The sequence below is a fragment of the Canis lupus genome, chromosome 29 (genome assembly GCF_011100685.1).
Source record: "Canis lupus familiaris isolate Mischka breed German Shepherd chromosome 29, alternate assembly UU_Cfam_GSD_1.0, whole genome shotgun sequence".
Taxonomy (NCBI): Eukaryota; Metazoa; Chordata; class Mammalia; order Carnivora; family Canidae; genus Canis; species Canis lupus.
Genome location: NC_049250.1, coordinates 28,184,499 through 28,210,671, shown reverse-complemented (window position 1 = coordinate 28,210,671; position 26,173 = coordinate 28,184,499). Strand labels below are relative to the sequence as shown.

Sequence of the window (26,173 nt, the reverse complement as noted above, 5' to 3'; positions counted from 1 at the left end):
TGTGCTAAATCCTGCTGACAGATCAAGTAAATTGAGGACTGAGCTGACCATTGGATTTGGCAATGTGATGGTCAGCAGTAACTTTAACAAGTTTGGTGGAGTAAGGGGGGGAAAGCCTCATTGGAGAGAATTAAACCAAGTGTGTGAGGGAAGTAATTGGAGACAGCAGTGTAGAAAAAATTTTTAAAGGACTCTTGTTATAATGAGGGGAGTGAAATGGCCCAGGAACCAAAGGGAAAAGGAGGGATAAGAGAGGATTTGGGAGACAAAAAAGAAATAACAGGATTGATGCTGATGAGCATGACCCAAGAGAGAGAAGAATTGGTGATGCGGGAAAGGGGAGGGGTAACTACCAGTACAATGTCTTTGAGTTGGCAAGAGGCGATGGGAGTGTAGCAGACAGGCCATAATTTGAGAAACATAAAACAGGAAAGGACCCTCAATCAGACTTCCAATGACACATAGGTTGTGATTCTCTGGGTGCTCCCAGTGTAGCTCTGGCTCGATATCTTCCAGATGTGGACCATAAAGGAAAAACCTTCCCTTGCTCAACTGAATGTCTGGCCTCTCACCCCACTATGACCCTGGCTCTCCATGCCACAAATCCTATTGCCAAGTTTCTGAATGTTGCAAACACCCTTCTCCAATTTATGGGATGTGACTTTTCCTTAAAAGTCTCAAATACACTTCTTTTTCTCCTAATTCTGACATTTTCATATTTGATGGATGTTGAATTATTCTCCCAAATAGTTTCTGGCAGTATAAAACCAAGTGAGCTTATTTTAGCTCTCCGTTGTTTTTCCTGTGGCATTTTCTCTTATGCCAACCCAGCTAAGGAATGAGGCATGGTGGTGAGTGGCTGCTGCGGAGCTAGCAGACTGTGTTCCTAATCCAGGAGGTAGATCAGGGAGCAGTCCTGTGGAGTCCACAAGAACCACAAAGTTAAAAAAAATACTTTGTAAACAAAGCCACTAAAAAAACAAGGGTTACATAAAGGCTCTGACCAGCCAGTTATATCATCTGAGATGGAGTACAAGAATTTTTAGCAAAAAAGCCCAAGGTATATGTTGTAGGATGCAGCCTTAATACCCTTGCCTAATCAGTTCAACCACTGTAGTAGTTATGCCTTGACTGCCAGGAGCATAAATATTTTGAGAGTCTTTGCCATTTTTATTATTTTAAGAGTGGGTTTCTAGTTTCCATGTGATAGAATTGAAGTACATGCTGCTATAATTACCTTCATATCTCTGGTTACTCTGCAGGGAAAAATATGGTTATGTGAATTCATTCAGAAACTTTAACAACAGCCTTCTATGTGTTAGGCATTGCGCTGGCCAGTAGGGATTTTAAAATGATGAAGGCGTGCTTTCTGCTTCTAGGGATCTCACTGTCTAGTTGGGTAGACAAATGAGAAGTAAGTATGTGGTAAATGCAATGAAAGTGATCAGTAGGGTAGTAGACCTATCCATAGCCCACATGGAGGGTCTGTGCAGGCTGAGAGGCTGCTAGAAGTTTCATAGATGATGGAAACACCAGAAACCAAAGAGATGACAAAGGAGATGAATGGGAAACCAAAGATGTTCAACATTTCTGAACCATAGAGTAGGAAATTGGAATGAGTTGAGACTTACAGCTGGAGAGGTAGGCAAGGTAAATAGGGGCCAGCCTTGAATGCCACATGAAGGCATCAAGTAGGTGGTGAACATCTACTGGAAGCTTTAGCAGGAGAGTGGCGTGATCAAATCTTTCTTTCTTAAGTAAGTAAGTAAGTAAGTAGGCTCTACACCCAATATGGAGCTAGCCAGGTGCCCCTCAAATCTTTATCTTAAATTTCTGGTGAAGGAATTTTAGGAGAAAGTGTAAGTTGGATTGTCCAAAAGGCAGACCCTGAACCAAGGACTTGAGTTCAAGTAATTTTTTTTTAAGGAAATGATCCCACAAGAAACTAGTAAGGAAATAGAAGAAACAGGATAAGGAGAGGCAAGAAGCCAAGCAGAAGAGCCGTTTCAAGTTAAGTCTCAGACAGCCTGATCCTGTGAGGAGCTCTGGAATATAAATTACACTACAGTTTGCCCCACCTTAAGGCAATGAGCTGGTTTTTGTGCACCCACGCCAGTCAGTTGTCCTCTACTGTCCACCCTGGGGGAAATGAAGATTCTTGGGTAGTTCCTGTTTTCCCTATCAGCTAGCAGTTTCATTGCCAAAGGACAGTCCTCTTCCACTTACAGGTACTGGCAAAGCATGCAGAAGCTGGGGGATGTAAAAAACTGAGCTGCTGAAAGAGATGGAAGCAATTTGAACGAAGCACCCAGAGTATCCACAGGGGAACTAAATTGGAATAATTTGTTTGTTTTAGAAATAATTTTTTTAACAAGTAATTTGTTCAATAGGTAGCTATAACTCCTACCCCATTCCTTAATCTTACCCCATCTCTGACTGTCATTTCACTTCTAAATGAGTTGATGGTATCATCAGCATCCTTGGGCTAACTGAAGGGATAAAGGACAAAGTGATAATTGGGGATGAAGTAAGCGTAATGAGAGCACACATTAACAACGGGTAATGAAAAACAATTTTTTTTTTTAAGATTTTGTTTATTTATTTGAGAGAGAGAGAGAGAGAGAGGAAGAGAGAGCAGCAGAACCCTGAAATCCTGACCTGAACTGAAGGCAGATGCTTAACCGACTGAGCCACTCAGATGCCCCGAAAAACAATGATTCTTTTAAAACATCTCCAACTTGCTTTTCCAAGTAAAAGAATATATAGAAAAATGACATTTATGTGGCTTGAGATGGGACACTAATTAAGAAGGTGCTTCCATATGAGGGTGAGGAATGAAAAGGGGCAAGAATTCCTCTTGGGCTCATCAGACCCATCCCTTGGGAAGGGCAGCCAGGTGGGCTCTCCCCCTGGAACATTATGCCTTTTATTTTACACATAATGGCTGTGTCTCCAGATTAGGGGTGCTTGGGACTGGCTGACTTCCCACAGTTAATAATTACATATTGTTAGAGCTTCTGCTCATTAAATCTTGAATCGTCTAGACACTATCTAAAGAAACAAGGCCCTTTAAACACTGTCGACTATGTTGATTTAGCTGTGACTCATTAAGCATTTAGCCTTACATTGGTCCCAAATCATAATCTGAGATAAATATTAAGAGCAAATCTAGATCACTGGCTCTCAAAAGGGGTGAGGGAGTACAATTTTGCCCCTCAGGGAGCATTTGGAAATATTTGGAGATCCTCTGGGTTGTGCCCAGCAGGGGATTGTTCAGATATTGCTGTTAAGTATCTAGTGGGTAGAGGCAAGATATGTTGGTAAGCACTGCACAATGCACATGACAGTCTCCCTCAACAAATAATTATCCGGCCTCAAACGTAAAACATAACAAGGTTATAAAACCCTGATTTAGATAGGTTTGTTGCAGTTGGGAAACAATGCAACAAGAATAAAAACCAAAGAAGGAGAGAATATTGGAGAATGTCAAACTTGGAGTCAAGTAATGGTATCTTTGCTCCTCTAACCTCTCTGCTTGGCACCTCATCCTGTGTAACCTGTGCCGTTCGTCCATCAGAGTCATCTCAGAAGCCCATCTCCTCAAACATATCCCTTCCCTCCTTTGTATCCCTTTTGCTCTGTGGTGTATCTGTTAGGACATCGCCTTATTTTGCCTTATTTTAGTTTCTCCTTTGGAACTTGTCTCATTTCCCTCTCCATGATAGGAAGTCACACAGGGTCTCCAAGTTTGACATCCCCAATATTCCCTCCTTTTTTGTTGTTGTTTTTGTTGTTGTTGCTTGTTTGAATCAAGTCAAAATGGATTAAATTTAATGACTTGCTCAGTTTATATCTAGCAATGGGATGAGTCAGAGTAGACAATGATGTTTACTCTTCGTCTTCTGGTCTGTCGTTTTCAGTCTTCTCCCTGGAGTGTTTCAGTGAACTCAGGGGAATTAGATGATCCTTATCCATTTCCCTTTTGTTCTACCGCCAGTTCCCTAATAAGAAGTGGCCCCGACTGTGAAATTCTTTGGAAAACAAGTCCAGAACTCTAGTGAGTAGATGGCCAGTTAGGCATAAATACTGAAAGAGAGAATACTCCAAGCCTTATAATATTTAGATGGATGTTTTAAGATGGTGTGGTAGGCAGAATTATGGCCTTCTAATGATGTCTGTGTCTAATTCCTGGAACATGTAAATATGTTATATTACATGGCAAAGAGGAGTGAAGTAGCACATGGATTTAAGATTGCTAATCAGCTGACTTTGCAGTGGTTGATAAGCTTGGATTATGGGGGGAGGGAGTAGTATAATCACAGGGTCCCTTAAATGTGAAAGGGGGAAACAGAAGAGTCAGTATCTGATGTGAGACCCGCCATTGCTAACTTTGAAGATGGAAGAAGGGACCATGCATCAAAAGCAAAGAGAGGGGACACCTGGGTGGCTCAGCAGTTGAACATCTGCCTCTGGCTCAGGGCGTGATCCCGGATTCCCAGGATCGGGTCCCACATCAGGCGCCTTGCATGGAGCCTTCTTCTCCTCCCTCTGCCTGTGTCTCCGCCTCTCTTTCTGTGTCTCTCATGAAAAAAGAAATATAAAATCTTAAAAAAAAAAAAGAGAGTAAGCCACTAAAAGCTGCAAAAGGAAATCTGTACCTCCCTAGAACATCTAAATGAAATCCATTCCTGCCAATTTTTTTATTTTGGCCCATTGAAACCCATTTCAGAATTCTGACCTCCAAAACCATAAAATAACATGTTGTTTTAGGCCACCCAACGTATGGTAATTTGTTACAGCAGCAATAGGAGACTAATACAGCTGGACACTTAAATTTGTTGTCTCTACAAATTGAGTGACAATTTTACAGCAATTTATTTTTTAAAAAATTGCATCTTACCATATAATTTTCTAAAGTTTCTTCCCAATCACAAAATGTTCCTGACACAGGAGGGGAAGAAAATTAGAAAAATTTAAACTGACACAATTAAAGACAAGCCTGAATCTTGTCAAGACTTTAATGACTTAAGAAACATGCTGGCAAGATGGCCTCATTTTCCAGGCTTTGTTTCTTGAGACTCCCAGATACCTCACATTCAGAAAAAGGGTAGGAATAAAAAAGATCGAGAGCTAAAAAAGAAAAATCAACTTTAAAATACTGTGCTTCCGGAGTACCTGGGTGGCTTAGTGGTTGAGCATCTGCCTTTGGCTTGGGTCATGATCCTCATCTTGAGCCCCTTGTCGGGCTCCCTGCTCACTGGGGAGCCTGCTTCTCCCTCATGTTTGCTGCTTCCCCTACTTGTGCGCACTCTCTCTCTCTCTCTGTCAAATAAATAAATAAAACTTTTTTTAAAACTTAAAAAAATAAACAGTGAATAGATGTTTAAAGAGTATCCTTTTGAAAGGGTACTAACCTGTTATCCTGTCTCTGTTTGGCACTGGTGTTTGTGATGTGTGTGTGATAAGATTCATCTACAGGGGGTGCCCAGGTGGCTCAGTGGTTTAGCACCACTTCCGGTCCAGGGTGTGATCCTGGAGACCCGGGGATCGAGTCCCACATCGGGCTCCCTGCATGGAGCCTGCTGCTCTCTCTGCCTCTCTCTCTCTCTCTCTCTCTCTCTCTGTGTGTGTGTGTGTGTGTGTGTGTGTGTCTTTCGTGAATAAATAAATAAAATCTTTAAAAAAAGATTCATCTACAGGGATATTTAAGGTCATTTATCCCTAAACTATTAGGGTTTTGGAGTAATCTCTGACTTTTAGGAGCCTAAGAATATTAACTTACCTCCTTAGTTTTATTGTAACCACAGTCTTAGAAGTGAAGAGCTGTTTGGTTGCCATGTCAGAATCGAGTTGCATTTTAAATAGCCAGAACTTTTAAATGATTCTGAATCACTTAGTATTACAGTGTTGACATGTTATAGTATATGGAAAATATAAACAGACTAGCTTTCAAAAAAGAGATACCCCTCACTAATTCTGGTAGTGCTCTGTTATAAAACGTGTATATTTTATGATGAGTCTGGAGTGGAGAAGTTAGAATTAGAATGCAGTATTTTAGGTCTAAGATCTTAGTTCCCCTTCTTAATATGTAGTCAAAATTAAAAAGACTCTAAGTTAGTAAAAAGTGTGCTGTTCAGTTTTTCTGGTGCTTGAATAGAATTGAGAAAGGTATTATATAGGAGTTTTCAAAGAAGAACCAAAAACAACCCAATAGAACCACTGGTGGTTCCATTCCTTTTAAAGGATTGAAAATAGTATAAAAGTGAAGCTAAACTTTTAAGTTTTCAACAGAAAGGTATACATCTCAGTTCTATAAAAACAATCAACAGGGTTTGAATATAGGCATTTAACTGTAGGTGAGAATAACTGACAGAGGTTCAAGCCCTCCTCCTGCTTCTCTAAGAAAAGTCAGCTACATCAGGGAAGTGAGGGAAACCAGCAGGAATACAGATGTTCAAAGAACCCTTTTCCTCCCCCCCCCTCCGCCCCCCACCTCCCTGGCAGTTCCAGGGGGTGGCTGGGGGCAGGGAGAGAAGGGAGATGGACTCTAGTTCCCTACAACCTCCCTTTCCCCAAAGTCATCTTCCAAAACAAAACAAACCTGCGAGCCCAAACTCTGTCCGATCAATGCAACTTCAGAACGAGCCGTCCAGTCCGCTTTGCTAGCTCCACCGGCGTCCCTCAGCCCTCCTGTATAGTTGGAGTCCTGACTGCTTCTCACTCAAGGACACAGTGAGGGGCAATTTGGTAGGCATGGCCCCGTGTTCTTGTGACACCTCATTTACACCTTGTAATAAAGAGTCATCTCTCTGACCTTGATAGATTTTTTTTTCCAGAAAAGTGAATTATTTATATCTTCTTATAGCCACATATGCTGCCCAGAAGTCACCCATTTATCTGACATGTTTTATTAAGGATACCAGATGTTCCTGCAGTAAGTTTTAGGTATCACACCCCCTGACAAACAGTCTAAAGGAGAACCAGACCTTCAAGTGAATGTATACAGAAACTTCGTAAGCCTCTAAGAATGGAAAATGTATTTTCTGAGACATTAGCATACGGAGGCTGAGAATTGCCCATTTCTAACTCCTCCCGTGTAAATAATAATTGATTCACATACCTTCTCTTCCCTGCCCACACCTCCCCCTCCTCCCTGCATCCACTCCCCGAATACTCCCCCCCCAACTCAGGAGTTATTGAAAGCTATTAAAACTTGGAGTTTTACTGTCTATGTATCTGTTAAGTCAGGCTTTTTTGGACAATAGTTTACTTTGATTCTCCTGATGTCTACACAGGCCAAGGTAATTAGTCATTAGCAATTATGTGCTGCTAATTACCGCTAGTGCGAAGTGCCTGGGAGACGCCAACACAGGGTGTTAATAGCAATTTGTTTTGTGGGTTGGAGTGGTGGTTTGATTCCATTTCCTATTACATCCTCAGTACAGTGTATCTCAAGTGGCGTTGTAGATTGGAAGTGGCATTAAACTTTCAGCAGAAGACATTCATCCCACTTGGACATTTTCATGCTAAAACAGCCCACTTGTCAAAACTCTTAGCTATCAGGGTGACAGATGTTACATGATACACAACTAGGTAGAAAGCTGGCATCTGACATCTTTTAGCTGTGCGGGCACACACGTCAATATGCCATAAAATGCAGACACTTCCCCACAGAATCTTGATAAACACTTCTTACTGCGCCTTTGCTGTATCAATTTGGAACAGATGGGTTGCTGTTTTTCTGATGTATTATGACAAGCAGCAGCAACTACTAATCATAGCACCAAGAACTGTTGGTGTCTAATGCTGTTCTTTTTCAATGTCACCCATTAAGTGACATTCTTTGCTCCTGAACAGAGAATAAAATTTTTCATTTTTTAAAATGAGAGAAAAGGGACCCCTGGGTGGCTCAGTGGTTAAGCATCTGCCTTTGGCTCAGATCATGATCCCTAGGTCCTGGGATTGAGTACTGTATTGAGGTCCCCATGGGGAGCCTGCTTCTCCCTCTGCCTAAAAAATAAAAATACAAATAAAGAGGAAAAGGATTAATTGATAGTTCTCAGGGAGAATGTGAGAGCCTTTAAGACTAGTGTTTTCCTCTTCTTTTCTCATGCTTTCAGATCTTGGTCTGCACACCACCATGTGTACTGAATTTTGTACATTTTCCTAGGCGCCAAACTTTGAAACCAGGTACCTAGACAGCACGTTAAGGAGGCAGGGCCAGGGGATAAGGGTTGGTGTAGCCAGTGCCCATTAGGACCTGAAGCTCCCATCAGCACAATCTTTAGAGTCATTCACCCTCTCAGCACAGGGGCTATGGTTGGTCCCCTGGTTCCATCTACGTGCTGCCACTGAAGGACCCGCAGATTTGTTTTAACCTGGTTTTATGTCTCTTTTTTTCCCAAGATTTTATTCATTTATTCACGAGAGACTAAGAGAGAGAAGCAGAGACATAGGCGGAAGGAGAAGCAGGCTTCTCATGGGAAGCCTAATGCAGGACTCGATCCCAGGACCTAGGGATCATGATCTGAGCCAAAGGCAGATGCTCAACCACTGAGCCACCCAGGCATCCCAACCTGGTTTTATTTCTATACAAGAACACCAGGCGGTACACAGACTGAGATCTCCTGTGTGTACCCCCACAGCCCAACCTCATGTGGCGGTCCTGCGTCATACATGCCATCTAGGCGTCCCTGGCACCTCAAACCAAGCATATCAAATCACCAGAGTCTCTTCATCTGATTGGGTAGCAGAGGGTGGTTTGGGGAAACAGGGTGCCAGAAAAAGGAATCAAAGTTAGCCTAGAATGTCCCCGAACTCCCCAAAGCAGCCTTGCCTCTCCTTGGTACAGACTCCACTTTCACGGCATGGGGGCTGCCCTCACTCCCCATCTGACTGCCGTGCTTCATGGGGCTGCACAGGTTTGTTTGCTTTTGAAAGAGAGTGTAACATGACTTCGTTTCTTTAGTGACAGCTACACTGCCTACAAGCTGGCTGATGTCTATGGAATTCAGAGTGTGAAGTGGGCCTCTGTGGGTCTGAAGGGGAGAAGAAAAACCACAGAGTGATTTATTGCCTCGAAAGCCCTATTCACAGATAATGGAGAGGAAGAAGCCTGTTCCAGATCCAGGAGGGGTGGCCTCTTGTCTCGCATCTAGGTAGTGGGAAGCAAAGGCAGTTTAGCCAGTAATTCCACGACATTAAGATTCCTTACTTATATCTAAAATGCAAAAATTCCACCTGGAATTCAGAAATCGTGTCCTGATAAAAGATGCAAAATTAAGTACGGTAGTTAATGGTGTGGAATTTGGAGTCAAACATTCATGCTCCAGCTGGCTCTGACAGTTGCTTGCTGTATGACCTTGGAAAAATTACTTAAATTTGGTTTCCTCATCTATAAACTGAGGATAACAGAATCCCATTTTACAGGGGCATTGTAAGAATCAAATGAAACGTTGTATGTGAAATGCTCTGTGTCTGACACAGAAGAAATGCTGCACAAACCAACATATAATTATTGTTTAGATTAATAAAGCAGGGGAAGGGGAAGAAATGGTGAAGGCAGGAAAAAGTATGATTTATAGAGGCACCTGAATGGCTCAGTCGGTTGATGGGCATCGTGGACTCTTGGGTTCAGCTCTAGTCATGGTCTCAGGTAGTGGGGATCAGCCCCGTGTCCCTCGGACCACTCAGCTCAGAGGCTGCTTAGGATTCTTTCCCTCTCTCTCTCCCTCCCCATCTGCTCCTCCCCCTGCTTCACTCATTCTTGCTCACTCGTGTGTGTGCACTCTCTCTCAAACAAATAAATAAATCTATTTTTTAAGTATGACTTATATATGACCATGGTTACCTATAAAGATTTTTCCCTAAAGTAATTACATTATCTTGAAGATTCAGTAAATTCGACCTATCCCAAAAGGGGACTTAGAATTCCTTTGCATTCCTATCTGTGGGATGCAATCTGACATTTACTGCCACTTTATCGATTCAAGTTTGCAGAGACTTTTATCTATTCCAATGAATTTTGCCTAGAAGCAGGCTCCACTGTCTCCAGCGAATGCCTTAGGACGGCCTCCCAGAAGTAATATCATGACAGGGATGAGTGACAAAGGAGTTATTTCTCTTCCTCATTTTTTTTTCTTCTTCTTTTTAAGAGGTGACATAGCTATCTAGTAAAGCAGCCAGATATAAATATAAGTAATACTGGTAAATTTAAATAAATATTAAAGAACCCCATTCACAATTTCTTAAATGCAATAAAATTTAACTTTGGTTTCATCTCCATGCTTAAAGAGAACACTTCTTTTTGCTCACCATAAATCTTCACCTCTGGATATTAAAGGGTCAGCAATTTTATTCTGATAAATACCCAGTGATACCACGTAGCCCAGAAAATAGTCCTCACAGCAGCTTCCTTAAGTCAAGGAAAGGAAACATTTGATAATCAGATATTTTAGGGTCCAAGATTCAAATTTTATCCTCAGTACAAGCCTTTTCAATTTCACAAAGAAACAAAAAGCCTTCCAAAAAAAATACATAAATGTCAGAGGAAATTTAGTTAAAAATCCCTTGATTTTATTCAATTAGGTTTTGGTTTTTTTGTTTTTGTTTTTTTCTGTTCACACTTAAAAGACAAGAAGTAACCTTAATAATGCACTCTCTGTTTTAGAATACGGGGTAGCAGTTTTGTTTTTCCCAGTGTCTCCCCTGCTCTTACAGTTTTCTGATTCCTCATTCTATTTAAAAAGATGAGAGATTTTTTAAAAACAAAAACAAACCAACCAACTAAATAGTGTTTCTTAAAATGATGGGAGCGGGTCATATTTTATTTTCTAATGAAACCTCTTTCTGCCTCACTGCAGGCAGCCCTCTACTTTTATATACATTTCTGTAAATGTGTTTGAAGATTAGATATGTGAATATGAAAAATCAGATTTACGTGTTGTAATAGGCTGACTGGTGGCCCCCAAAGACACCCACATCCTAATCCCCAGGACCTACAAATGTGTTACTTTACGTGACATCAAGTATTTTGCAGCTTAAAATCACATATGATTAAATTAAGGCATTTGAGCTACAGAGATTATACTGGATCATTCAGGTGGGCCCAATGTAACAAAGGTCCTTATGAGAAGGAGGCAGGATCTCAGAGAGGAGAGGAGACGCTATATTGCTGCTGACTTTCAAAATGGAGCGAGGGGCCCCTAGAAGCTGGGAAAAGCAAGGCTCTCCCCCAGAGCCTCTAGAAGAAATGCAGTCCAGCAGACTCCTTTTGGGCTTCTGACCTGCCGAAGTGTAAGCTAATCTATTTGTCATATTTCAACCATTACACATGTGGTAATATGTTATGGTAGCAATAGAAAATTAATATATATGCTATATGAGGATTTGGGATCGCAGAGGAATAAAATACATTATAAAATCTCTTAGAGTTCCCACTGTTGCTGCTGCTTTCAAGTACTGAAAGATTCTGAACAGGTTAGACTCTTCCCAGGTCCCAGGATGGGAGATGGCAGGGTAAAAGAAACCAGTCAGGCTGTCTCCTGTCATCCCAGGGCTTTAGGAAGTTAAGCTAGGTATTGCCAAATCTGCCTCCAGTTCTCTCTCCTCTCTGCCCACTTGTGCCCACTCATGCCCACTGCCTCTCACTCTGCCACATTTAGATCACGAGCAGTTGTGATCACTAACCAGCCTCATACTGATGGCCGGGGATATGGGCATGAAAGGAGTCTCTCTTCCTCTGACACCCAGCCAAGTGGTGCTCTGGTCCACCAGAGAATGCATACACAATGTATGCAACTACCAGCTGAGCTACCCCTGGCGGATTTTCAAGCAAACCTGCCTTTGCTCCATGCCTACCCTTGAGAATAAGGAGGGAGGGTAAGGCAGGACAAGGGGATGATACCTACCCTGGATGTTTTCCTTGTGTAAGCCAGCAAGCTTGAGGGCCCTCGGCATGCTTTAGAGGCTTGGCGATGGGGCTGGCAAGCAGAATGTAGCACAGGTTGGGGGCACAGGCAGGACCTATCAAAGGTTTTAAACAAAGATGCATACTTGTTTCCACATTCACCCCAAATTTCTGCTCAAGGAGTAATAGAAAATGATCCAAAAGAACCAATTCAGAAAGTCTAGGGAATAAAGGCATAATTCATTTGATGTGGTTTGGAGACACTCCGGTCTGCCTCATAGCTGAAACTTAATCGCAAATATGGCCCTCGTCACTTTAAATATAGAGATTAAATTTTATAGTATTTTGTAAAGATCAGGATGCCTGGGTGGCTCAGTGGTTGAGCTGTGCTTTTGGCTCAGGTCATGATCCTGGGGTTCAGGGATTGAGTCCCGCATCAGGCTCCCTGAGAGGAGCCTACTTCTCCAGCTCTGCCTATGTCTCTGCCTCTCTCTGTGTATCTCTCATGAATAAATAAAAAAATATTTAATAATAATAATAATATTTTATAAAGATGGGGCATTAGTGTAGATAGGTCACATTCAAACTGGAATCAAATCCTTTTCCCCTCCTAAATTTAATGATCTAGTAAGTTAGTCTCACAATCAAACTTATTCTATTGGCCTGAAATCTTTGTGTTAATGGACTGCTGACTTTAGTACTAATGAATTAACTCTTTATACTATGCAAAGTGGTTTTATTACCTATTTTAGACTCTTTAGATTGCATTTTTAAGGGCTCAGATTTTTTTTTTCAATTGGACAAGGAGAGGATTCCATATATTGAGACAAAACTTGGTTTCATGAAAGACAGAAGAAGATAATAGAAAGAGCCCTGATTTTATCATCAGGAGACCTCAATTCTCTTTGCGCTGCAGCTTCTTAGACACCGGCCAAACCATTTAACCTCTCTGAGGCTCTGTCCCTATTCATAAACTAAAATAATCATAGTGCCTATCTCTTGGGGTTGTTCTGAGGAGTAAATGAAATACACTGTGTGAAATGTCTAGCATAATGCCTAGTACATGGGATGTACTCAATAAATATTAGTAATTCTTGATATTTTATTTTTATCACCATTATCTTTTTTTCCTCTCTCTGACTGAGCTGTTTGGAAGCCAAATGAGGTCACTGCTTCCAAACATTTATTGAGTTTTTGCTATGTGCCAAGTATTACAATAGATGCAGAACACAGATGTGAGTGCCTTCAAGGAACTTGCACAGAAAAGGCACAATTTGATACCTATTAGGTACCACAGGAAAATCAACAGAAATAGAAGACAAGTTTATAGACAAGTCAACAACCTAGTTAACAATAGTTAAGCACATGAAACAGCTAGCCAACTCAATGTGTATAATTGGCATCATCTGTGTGGAAAGTCAGCCGAGGGAGGGATCAATGGGTAAAGATGTGTTGTTCACCCTTGGTGATGGCAAGAGATAGAGTGTAATGATCAATATTTATGGCTGAAGATGAGACACTGAGAGAATCATTTGCTATGATTCTACCCTTCTAGAAAGCACCAAGCAAGTGAACGTCAAAAGCTTACTTAACCCTGCTTTGAAAAAAAAAAAAAAAAAAAAAAAAAAAAAAAAAAACCCTGCTTTGTGCCCATTCTTCCAAATTCTATTTTTCACTGACAAGCTTCTTTTTTTTTTTAAGATTTTATTTTGAAGTAATCTCTACACCCAGTGTAGGGCTCAAATTTATAACCCCAAGGTCAAGAGTCCCATGCTCTACCCATTGAGCCAGCCAGATGGCCCTAGACTTTTCTTATAAAAGTAACTCGTGCTCATTGTAGAAAACTGAAAAACATAAAAACAAAATAAAAATCATATATAATTCAATACTACAGAAATAAGCACTAGGAATAATTTGTCTTTTTTTCAGGGAATTTCTAGAAAAGTTAAACTTTTACCTATGAACCTGAGATGTCTGCCAAAGTTACCCTTCACTCTGAGCTTATAGAGTAGGTTGGCTCAAGGCCCCTCCCTCATCTCCCTGGAGTTGCAGTTCCTGCTCTAAGATTGTTTCAAGTTCCCCCAGGGGTTACAGTCTCTTAAACTGGCTCCCAGTTCTGATTCTACCGAATTTAATCTTAAATCCACCTTCTCAAGCTGTTCTTTTTTTTCTTTATTCCCCACCAATCTAAAGGTGGGACTCTACCCCTATAGTTCGATTTTTCTTGAAACTGTCACACAAGACATTCCTATATTTAGCAGATTTTACCAAATGAGAAAATGGAAAAAGTTTATATTGAATATATGAGACTTACAGTTGAATATTAATATCCCTTTCCTAAAATCTTTTAATCCACCAAGGAGTATTTTTTACCATCTCTCTCTGTAGGATCCAGCCTCTATCTTCAATGTTATTTAAAATTGTTTTGTCAAATGATACCAAGAGTGCATTGGGATTTTGATTGGAGTTGATTGGAGTTGTATATTAATTTATGGATGATTGATACATTTAAAGTAGTGGACATCTCATATCCTTCTACTTAGCCCTTTTTAGTCCCTCTGTTTCAGTTGTAAACTGGATTTTTTTTTTAATTAACTGATGGCCATGTGTATGTACTTTAATTAATCACTTTATCAGGTATTGTATTAGCCTTAATAGTTTTGTTTTGTTTTTAGTTTTAATAGTTTTTTTTATTTAAATCTTTGAGGCACCACAGGTAGAAGGTAATATAATTTATAAACAGTGTGTGTGTGTTTTGCTAACTTATTTTCAATTTTTATACCTCTTTCTCTTGCACTTGAGCATTGCATTAGGAATTTCAAATTAACATGAATAATAGCAATGATAGTGGGCATCGTGGTCTTGCATCCAAAAATTTTAAAGGCTACTGTATAGTAGCAGTCTCCAGGTTCTCACCCTGCTTCTACCCCCAGGCTTCCTTCAAAGACATGCCTCCCTCCACCCTCTAACCAGAAATACAAAACTTAAGTTGCACTGTCCAGCCACTTCCACAGCAATTCTGATCACCTTTCACCTCTTTGCAGTATTTGATGATTGAGGACTCTTTCTTCAAATTCTCTCCTTCCTGGGTTTCCATGACACCACATCATCTTGGTTTTATTCTTTTCTCTCTTTTTTCACATACTCATCTGTTCTTTCCCCTTCTCTTCCTTCTTTTTTTTTCTTCTCTTCCTTCTGTCTTTCTTTCTCCTGCAACAGCATTTGTTTTCTTCTTTCTCCTCCTCTCTAACCTCTTTACCTTAGGGAACAGTTCTTTCTCATGCACCAACAGCTCCAGCTCTTGACCTCTCACCTGAATGTGAATCCTGCCTGCCCATAACTGACTATTGTCTGAATGCCTCTACTAAGAGATTCTGCAGGATATGCTGATTTGTGTCCAAAATTAAACTTCTGATTGTTCCTCAAGTCCACTCCATCTTCTAGTTTCCCATTTCCCACACAAACACCAAAAAGATTGTATCTTAAAATTACTTTGGACTTATTTTACCTACATTTATACTCATTCCTAACTCCAGACCTTGGAGCTTGCTGCTTTCTCTACCTAGAATACTTTACTCCCTTCTATTTGCCAAATTTTATTCATCCTAAAAGGTTTAGTTTCCACCTACTTGTCTCAAGTGGCTGGCTGTGACTACTCGTCCACATCGATGTCCTCCTTTCCGCATTTCCCTAGCACTGGCCAGTTCCACTTGTGGTGGCCATGGACACCCCTAGGAAGTGATGGGCCTGAATTCAAAGCCAGGTCTGTCTGATTCTAGGGTCAGTGCTCCTAACTACTAGGTCTTGTCCACTGATGTGTTTTAATAGCTGACTGAAACAATCTCCTAATAAATAGAAATAAATTTCAGATAAAACACTAGCCCTTCACTAAAAATTTAATATAGTAGAGGAAATGCATATGATGTATTATTTGTTCTTGGTATTATTTTAATTGTTTTTGCAAGATGATGATACCATTGAATGATACCACCATTGAGAGGTGGAGTTACTAGTGATATTTATGGAAGCCTGTTCTGGACAGTCCTCATTCTTTGCTCATGTACTTCCCTCCATGGATCAGCCTTCGCTGGTTCCTCTTTGCCTAGCTAATTCCTACTCCTCCTTAAGTAGCAGCCAATACTTCACTTTTAAAGAAAGCCTTTTATGTCCCTCTTGACCCTCCCCCACATCACAACTGATTGATCTAGAAGAGAGTTTCTCAATCTCAGCACTATTTACATTTTGTACTGGATAGTTCTTTGTTGTGGGAGGAGGGGCTGTCCTATATGTTGTAGGATGTTTAGCAGCATTCCTTGTGTCCAGCCACTAGATACCAATAGCACCCTCTCCACCCCCACCAGTCATAACAATAGAAAATATCTCCAGACATTGCCAAATATCCCTTGAGGGGCAAAACTGCCTACAGTTGAGAATCACCAGTCTAAGATGGGCATGTGACCCAAAGTGGGTTGATTTGAGTTCTTCCCTGAGGATTTTTAGATTGTAATTGAAAAAGAGGATCCAGTCCTCTCTGAGTCAGGTCCTAGGTTGATGTGAGGCTTCGAGTTGATGGAGGCCTTTCTTCTTGACCTCTCACCTGAATGTGAATGTGGAGAGATCTGGTTTGTGGTAGGGATAATAAAGCCTATGTGTGGAAAAAATATACAAGACTCCTGGGGATATTCTAGTGCTTGATTCCAGTTGGTACCGAGTTCTTGCTATAGCTCTGTCCTCAGAGCATCATTATTCCAACCTTCTTTCCCTAAGCCAGTAAATATTAATACTTTTGTCTAATCAATTTTTGAATTGGGTTCATAACCCTTATAACTATAGGATTATAATACTCCTCTTTTGTGCTCCCTCAACAGTGTGCACTATATTTACTTACCTGTTTCTATGACTAGACTATAATCTCCTTGGGGACATGAATTTCTCATTCACTGTTAAGTCCCAGCACCCAATAGGCAACTTGGCACATGGTAGATAAGCAATAAATATTTGTGGAATAAATTTAATTAATAAATAAATGGGTGAATGAATGAAGCAGGATATGTTATTCTCCGGTCTCTCTTACTTCACTGCTTCCCATCCTTTATACCTCCAGAGGAGCTAAGCATGGGCCCCTTGCATACTTCTTTTTTTCTGAACACTGTTCAGGAACCACAGTGTTCAAAAAATCACAAGGACTAGTTACCATGGCCTCAAGGGCAATGCATGACTAGATGAATTCCTCTGGCAGTAAGGAAATAAGATGGAGCCAAATCCACCAGAGAAGAATCTGTGATGCAAGAGGCAGCACATGACAAGAGACAATCCTCTGGCAGTATGGCCTGAGATCTGTCTGAGCCAGCCAGGAAGGAATCCCAGTCATTATCAGAATCTAATGTAACTGTAAAATATGACCTAATTAAGAGGTGTGTCAGCAACGGATTGAGAGTGTTCCCTCATACTTCTTTTAGAGCAATAAACAGAAATAGCAACTACATTCTAATGTAAGGGTAAAAATAGTAACCACCTTTTAAAATTATTACAAATTAATTGATGCACTCTCACTGAGGACTCTCCCTGGAAAGTAGCATGCACCAAATAAGTGGCCGCTATTGGTATTATTGATTGGATTTTGATTCCCAAAGTAGGTTTTCTCATTTTGGAAATCTTTTTTCTTGGGACGCCTGGTTGGCTCAGTGGTTGAGTTGTCTGCCTTTGGCATGATTCTGGGGTGTTGGTATAAGTTCCACATCGGGCTCCCTGCAGGGAGCCTGCTTCTCAGTGTGTGTGTGTCTCTCATGAAGAAATAAATAAAATCTTAAACAAAAAAAAGGAAATATTTTTTTCTTTTTCACAGGTGAAAGTCTCTCCACAGAAAGTCTTGGGAGGGAAATGATTTTTTTTCTCCTAAATCTTCAATTAATTTACACTTTTTTTTCAAAAGCATTTTATAAAATCCTCATACTTTCAATTATTATAGTCTAATGAGTGAAAGGCATTTTTCAAATGTCTTACTGTAAATAAATCTTATGTTAATAGCCAGAAGTAAAGGATCCCTGAAAAATAAGTTTCTCCAAAAAATTTTTATTCTATACCTGTGTCAGGCAAATTTATTGCCCTCGTGCAGCACACAGATGAGCAGCTGGAAAGGCATTGAAAATTTCTGCAGATATAATGGTAATAGTGAGAGGGAGCACAAACTGTCTCCTAAGGGTCCAGAGGGTTGGTTCACAAAGCCTTTTTTGAGAATGGGTTATTTACACTAAAAGCTAAAGAATAGGGTAACTATGTTGAGCGTTGGGTTGGGAGGGTCTGGAGAATTGTGAGAGATGACAGAGAAAGAACAGAGCAGTAGGGGCCTGAACATTAAGCTAAGATATTCCAGGCAAAGTCCCAAGGTAAGAAGGAGTGGGACATTTCCATGTCTGGAATGGAAAGCTTGAGGGACAGAATGACATGCGATGAACCTTTACAACATAGCAGAAGGAAGATCACACACAACCTTGTGGCTCTTAAGGACTCAAGCTTTTATCCTAAGACCAATGGGAATTCACTGAAGAGTGTAAGGGGAGAAGAGACATAATCACATGTGCTTTAGTGGCAGGGTAAAAGATTGTCACAGAATACAAATGAAAGATGATGATGATACCTTGGACTTAGCAGCATTCTGTGGTGGTGACAGTGACAACTTAGGTAAGTAAATGGATTGAAGAAGTGTGTAGGAGATAGATGGGAAAGTCCTGATGGTTAATAAATCAGAAGAGGGAGCATGGTAAGGAAGAGGTAGGTAAAGGATAAATCAATGACTTAAGCAACTGAGTGGATGGTGGTGGCCTTTACTAAAACAGAGAACACTTGAGAAAGTAAATATTTGGAAGTAGGAAGACAATGAGTTCCGTTTTAGAAAACATTGAGCTTTGCATGCCTATTATGAAAAAGACTTTAGACGTATCCATTTGACCACTAGATAGATAGGAAGTTCTGGGAAAAGCCTTTGCCAAAAAAATGGATTTGAGAATCACCAGCATGAAGATGGAAATGGAAACCCCAACAGCTTATGAAATCCCCTAAGGAGAGCTTTTAAAGATTTTAAAGCAAAGGAACTCAGGATAGAGTCCTTAGGAACTCCCGAATTACATGAAGAACAGAGGAGAAAGAGCCATCAGAGGAAACAGAAAGGGCAACCAAAGTAGGTGGGCACCAGGAGACTGTAACGTCACAAAACCAGCAAAAGAGAAGGTGTCACAAAGGGGTGATCAGTTGCCTCAAACACACTAAGGAGTCGAGAATTAAGTCTAGATTTAAGAACATGTTAGATTTAGCAACATGGAACTCTTTATCGACCTTAATAAGAATATACTCAGACAAGCAGAGGCAACAATCTCCTAGGGAGAAGGTGAAAGGCCTCTTGAAGCCAGAGTAGTTGTTTTTGTAGCAGGCTATGATTTATCTCTAGAGTGAACCAAAACGTCACTGTGGGAGCTGTGACTACAAGAAACCTACTGACAGGGGAAATGGAAGCATGTGGACAATTTATGTAGTGGTACTGCAGGCAAATTTTATATATTTCTTTTTTTTTTAATTTTACATATTGGTTTAAATATTTTTTAAAGATTTATTTATTTATGATAGACAGAGAGAGAGAGAGAGAGGGAGAGAGAAGCAGGCTCCAAGCCAGGAGCCCGACTTGGGACTTGATCCCAGGGCTCCAGGATCGTGCCCTGGGCCAAAGGCAGGCGCCAAACTGCTGAGCCACCCAGGGATCCCTTAATTTTACATATTTGAGAGAGAGCATGCACATGAGCAGGAGGAGGGGCAGAGGGAGAAGCAGACTCCCAGAGAGCCCAATGTGGGGCTTGATTCCAGGACCCTGAGATCATGACCTGAGCTGAAGGCAGACATTTAACTGCCTAAGCCACCCAGGTGCCCTATGTATTTCTTTTATTGTACTATTTGTGTAATATTTTATAAAAATTTCTGTGGATATACCTTGAGGGAAAATAGTATTCCTGGAGAAAAAGAGGATGTGGACATTTGGGAGGTGAGGAATGCAGAGGACGAAATAGGTCATTAGAAATGGAGCTCTTTGGCCATGTCTGATATAAGGGATAGAGCATCAGAGCAGTGCTACATGGGAACCTGCAGTTGGGGAAAGCGTGAGTGTGTTTAATATTGATGTGAAGAAGCCGCAGAGGGCAAGAGTAGAGTCCCAGGGAGAAGAGAAGACCTGGAGAGTGCAAAGTTCCAATAAAGAGTCGGATGCTTCAAAACAGAAAGGAGGTCCAGGGAGAAGAGGAAGGCTGTTGTCATGGTAGTTTGGCGACAGGAAGTTGATAGTGATCTAGTCAAACCACCCTAGTTTCCCTGGGAGGCTACAGTGAGAATAAGAGGGGACAGCAGGTGGTTAAAGGAGGTGAAGAGAGTAGACAAGGGCTGGAATATGTTTCAAAGAGCTTTTTATTAAAGTAAGCATGGTTTGGGTCTTAGGAGCTTGTAGTCTTGTCTGTTCCTACACTTAGCAATTAAGTACCTACTCAGGAGCTTTGACATGGTTTACATTATACTCTAGAGATCAATTAAGAAAATGATATTAGTCTCAGAAAATTCATGATTGCAGTGGAATATACAAAACATTAATTACCGTTAACATATCTTTTGATTCGTTAGGTATATGTGATTACATTTTGACACTTGAAGTTATATTTTTAAAACTTCACATTGGCTTGCCACAGTTGTATGTTGGGCCTCTGTAAGAATGTTCTTTTCATCAAAGTGAATTTAAGTGGATTTTGCCCCTGTCCTTTTGCAGTATTTTATTAGTTTTCTGCCATTTTCTAACCCGTGTCATAGTACATTGTTGTATATCCAATCCTTAAGTGGTTTCTACTCTCCTACCCTTCTGAATAAACTGCCCACACTAATAATGCTTTCTTCTCTTAACTCACTAATTTCCCCTTTATTTAACAGCAATAACTAATATATATTGGGTGACAAAAATGCATTTTTCATGACCTTCATAATCACTGAAAGATGAGCAAAAAAATGGGCTACTCTCCCAGTGAGGGGATGTGACCTCAGCTAGGGTAACAGAGGTGTGTCTGGCTTTAACAAAACCTGATACTTAAACCCAATTGCCTCTCCTCTAAAAAAAAAAAAAATCAACTGAAGGGGAAATTATATTATAAAATGACCTTTTCGGAGTGCCAGGGTGACTCAGTCAATTGAACGTCTGCTTCTGGCTCCAGTCATGATCCCAGAGCCTTGGGATTGAGCCCCACATCAGGCTCCCTAGTCAGCAGGGAGTCTGTTTCTCCCTTTCCTTCTGCTTTCTGCTCTGTCTCTTTATGCTCGTTCTCTCTCTCTCTCTCTGTCAAAATCTTAAAAAAAAATTTTAAACCCAAAATAAACTTTCATTATGAAGATCTTTAATAATTATTGATAACAGCTCTTCCACAGGAGGCCTGCATGCCGCCACTGGGGCCACCGCCATGTCTCTAGTGATCCCTGAGAAGTTCTAGCACATTTTGTGAGTAATCAACACCAATATGGATGGGCGGCAGAAAATGGGCTTTGCCATCACAGCAATTAAGGGTGTGGGGCGAAGATATGCTCATGTGGTGTTGAGAAAAGCAGACATCTAGCTCACCAAGAGAGCCAGAGAGCTCACTGAGGATGAAATGGAACGTGTGATCACCATTATGCAGAGTCCATGCCAGTATAAGATCCCAGGCTGGTTTTTGAACAGACAAAAGGATGTGAAGGATGGAAAGTACAGCCAGGTCCTGGCCAATGGTCTGGACAACAAACTTCGTGAAGACCTGGAGAGACTGAAGAAGATTCGAGCCCACAGGGGGCTGCACCACTTCTGGGGACTTCATGTCCAAGGCCAGCACACCAAGACCACAGAGTGCTGTGTTAGCACCATGGGTGTATCCAAGAAGAAATAAGGCTATAGGCCTTGTCTGTTAATAAATCATTTATACACCTAAAAAAAATTATAGATGACATTTATGTTCCTGGTGCTTTACTCTCAATTCTCATAGGCATTAGCTCATGTGACCATTCTACCATCTTGTGAGATAAGTACATTTATTAAGCTATTTTTTAAAAATTATTTTTACTTATTATTTATTTGACAGAGAGTGTGCACACAATCAGGGGGAGCAGCAGAGGGAAAGGGAGAAGCAGACTCCCCACTGAGCAGAAAGCCTTATATATGGCTTGATTCCAGGAATTTGGGATCATGACATGAGCCAAAGGCAGACACTTAACCAACTGAGCCACCCAGGTGCCCCAGGAGACCCAGGTTCTAACCCTGCTTCTATCTATCACTAGCTGAGTCACAATCCTTAGACAAATCACTTAAATTCCAGGCCTTGTTTTTCCACATCTATTAAAAAAAAAAAGTAGAATTTTACCATTCTTAATGTCCTCTTTATTTCTAAACTTTTACCCTTCAAGTTATTAATAATATTTCTATGTGTCATGTCAGGAATACATCGATTGCATAAATTGGATGTATTGCTGAGGACCTAAAGCTAAAATCAAAAATTGTTTCCAATAGTTCTGATAGAGCACCAGCCTTATAATTCCTATCACTTGTCCTAAAAGAAAGAAACTGGGTTAACTGACCTATTTCAAGTAATAGGATTGGAGCAATTATTAATAATACGTAGCACTTGAAGTGATAACCCAGAAAACGAACAAACATTTCTGGAGCAAGCATTCTAGCAGGACATTCTGGGGGACCCAAAGAGATAGTTTTGTCCTTAATAATAAACTCATGGACAATTGAGGAAACAAGATCAAACCCATGAAAATTTAAATTCCTGATCGAAGTATAGAGTTGGAAAGGCCCTTTCACCTCATCTAGTCACAGATTCACAGAATGGGAGATCTGGAAAAGGATCTTCCATCTTCCGATGGGCCCACCTCTTCCCCTCCCTGTACCACCCCTCATTTGTGGCTGAGAAGACCCGGGGCAGAAGGGTAAGATCACCTGTCCACAGCCAGGCAGTGAGTTAATGAAAGAGCAGGGATTAGCCATTCAAGAGCCACAGTAGGTCAGTTTAATTGGAGTGGAGAACTCAGGCCAAAGAATGGTTGCCGATTGGGTTGTGTTATGGAGGCCTTTCTGTATCATACCTGCACACTGAGAAGACCCAAAAAGGTCTTCCTGGTGGAGAAGGGTTCACTGAACAGTGTAGACATTATTGCATGGAAAAGAGCCATTAACAATTACATTAAGCACGTCTCTGTGAGCTGATGTGGAGCAATCAGCATGCACTGTTTTTTTTTTTTTTTAAAAAAAAGCAAGGTGTACAACAGTGTGTGTGTGCACACGTGTGTATAAATGCATAAAAACTCTCTGGACAGATAAGTAAAAACATGCTTATTGTGTTTGCAGGGAAGGAAATTGGACGTCTAAAGTACAGGTGTAAAAGTTGGATATAGTTTTCATTGTATGTTCTTTTGAACATTTTATTTTGGGATCTTTTCCCTAAATTACATAAAATTATCACTTTTTAAGAAGGTATTTTTGTCCGGTCTGAAAAGCTCTTTTTTTTTAATTAGATTAATTTTTTTTTTTTTTTTTTTTTTTTTTTTTTTTTTTTGCGATAGATACTACCTTTTGGTAAAATAGTTGTCTGACTACAGAGTGTTAAGATCAAGGTTAATTGTACTGTTACTGCCTCATTCATATTCAAAAATGTTAGAAAGGGTGTGATATGCTGACATTAAAAGTTGACTTCTTTTCCGCTGTGCTCAGTCTCCAAGCAATGACTACAGTTGTTGAAAGGGTGCCAGATACTGTCACACACAACTCAGATGGGAATCTAAACGTAGCCATATCCTCCCACAGCTGGCTGAGGACTTAGTGTGTGCTATAAATAGCAAGGACAAGTACAATCAATCCTGCTTTCAAAATGCAGTTCATGAGATATTTGTAGAAAAGTGAACTTGATAACATATTGGAATCTTTCTGTAATGGAATTGAACTAGTTGTCTAGTTTTAAGAACACAGTTGAACCCAGAGCTCATCCAAATCTACTTCGCAAGCCCAGTTCTAACAGGCTTAGATAGAGTCTACAAACATGTGGTTCTGTTCCTCCAGAGAAAGACCTTCCCAGCTGTTTTGGTTATGGAGGAGCATCTGCTCCCTCTGAGATAATGGTTTCAGGGCTTTTGTGAATGCATCCTCAGCCTCATAATTGCATATTTTGGCTAGCTTTAGATTTTCTAGAAAGTAAAAAAGCACCTACCCAGTGGATTTATTTTTTTAAATATTTATTTATTTATTTATTTATTTATTTATTTATTTATTTACCCAGTGGATTTAAACCTTTTTTGAGTAGCAGAGGTAGCAGCAGTGACCTGCTCCTCTAGAAATTCTGCCCAGTGACTTGCCATTTGGGAAATTTTCCTGGCCTGCTTTGTAAACCAGAGTCAGATCCTGATGCTTACAGGTTCAAACTGATCATAAGGAACAAGTTTCAGATTGGCTCTACCTTGACTCCAGTTGCTTTCAAACACGGTGGTGGTTTCAGAACGACCTAAGGAATTTTAGGGAAAAGTGGGTACCTGGGTCTTCCCTGTCTCTAATCTCCTGAGCTGTGAGGAACCCCAGGGAGAGTAGGGCAGTGGAGAGGATGGGGGAATAGTGTTGTGGGGTATAGGAGCATACTGAAGAGTGGAGCAGGGGCCTGCTCTTTCATGGCTTCCAGGCCATGGTGTGGATTTTGATCTTTAGTCTAAGAGCAGCAGGGAAACCATTGGAGTCTTAAGGAGAAGGATTGCTCAGGTTTATGCTTGCTTGTTTTAATCCACCTGGCCATAGTACAGGGACTTGGTAGAGGGGACTAAGTACATGGATGTAGCCCATTTGGAAAATCCAGGCATTCCCAATAGTGCATAAGTGTTCCTTTTACACCACATCCTCGCTAACACCTGTTGTTTCTTGTGTTGTTGATTTTAGCCATTCTGACTGGTGTGAGGCAGTATCTCATTGTAGCTTTGATTTGTATTTCCTTGATGGTAAGTGGGGATGATGAACATCCTTTCGTGTGTCTATTGGCTATCTGATTGACTCCTTTGGAGAAATGTCTGTTTACGTCTTCTGCCCTTTTTTTAATTGGATTATTTGTTTTGGGAGTGTTGGATTTTATAAGTTCTTTACAGATTTTGGATACTAGCCTTTTATTGGATATGTTATTTGCAAGTAACTTCTCTCATTCGTGGTTGCTTTTAAGTTCTGTTGATGGTTTCCTTCACTGTGCAGAAGCTTTTTATTTTGATGAAGTCCAAATAGTTTATTTTTACTTTTGTTTCCCTTGCCTCAGGAGATGCGTCCAGAAAAGAGTTGCTATAGCCAATGTCAGAGAAATTACTGCCTGTGTGCTCTTCTAGGATTTTTATGGTTTCAGGTCATAACATTTAGGTCTTTAATTCATTTTGAATTTGTTTTTGCATGTGGTGTAAGAAACTGGTCCAGTTTCATTCTTTTGCATGTGGCTGTCCAGTTTTCCCAACACCATTTGTTGAAGACATTGTTTTTTTCCCACTGGATATTCTTTCCTGCGTTGTTGAAGATTAATTGACCATATAGTGGTGGGTTTATTCTGGGTTTTCTATTCTGTTGCATTGATCTATGTGTCTGTTTTTGTGACAGTACCATACTATTTTGATGACTACAAAAGGAGGGGTGTGGGAGGATGGGTTAAATAGGTGATGGGGATTAAGGAATGCACTTGTCAGGATGAGCACCAGGTGATGTATGAAAGTATGTATGATGATGATGAATCACTATATTGTACACCTGAAACTAATATAACACTGTATGTTAACTAACTGAAATGAAAATAAAACCTTAAAAAAATCCAACCAACATGGCCTAGGAAAGAAGCAATAGAGTTAAAGAGGAGCAGATAGTTGGAGAGGTATCTAGAAGGTAGAACCAGTTCAGAGCCAGTGGTGATTGATTGGATATAAGAAGGAGGAAAAAGGGAGGAATTGAGAATAGTTCCCAGATTCCTAGGATTCTGACAAAGACAGGAAGTTCTATGTCTGACTAGTCCTTCCTGGCCTGGCCGTGCACTGGTGCTGGCTGAACTTGCCCGGGGGCCTGGCTGAAGGCCACTCCTGGCAGTGTTTCATGAATCAATGGTTCACCAACCTGTTGTGTCCTAAAGGGCTGAGTGCCCACATAACCACAACCCTGGCTCCAAAGAATAATACAGTCACCGAATCTTTTGTGCTTTTTTTAAGCTAGAGAATGCA

The 26,173-nt window shown here is 40.7% G+C and overlaps 1 pseudogene; it reads left to right on the top strand.

Annotated features, from left to right (window-relative positions):
• The window catches only part of LOC102156848, a 116,271-nt pseudogene extending 94,399 nt beyond the window's left edge, over nucleotides 1-21,872 (top strand).
• The last annotated feature ends 4,301 nt before the right edge of the window (nucleotides 21,873-26,173 follow it).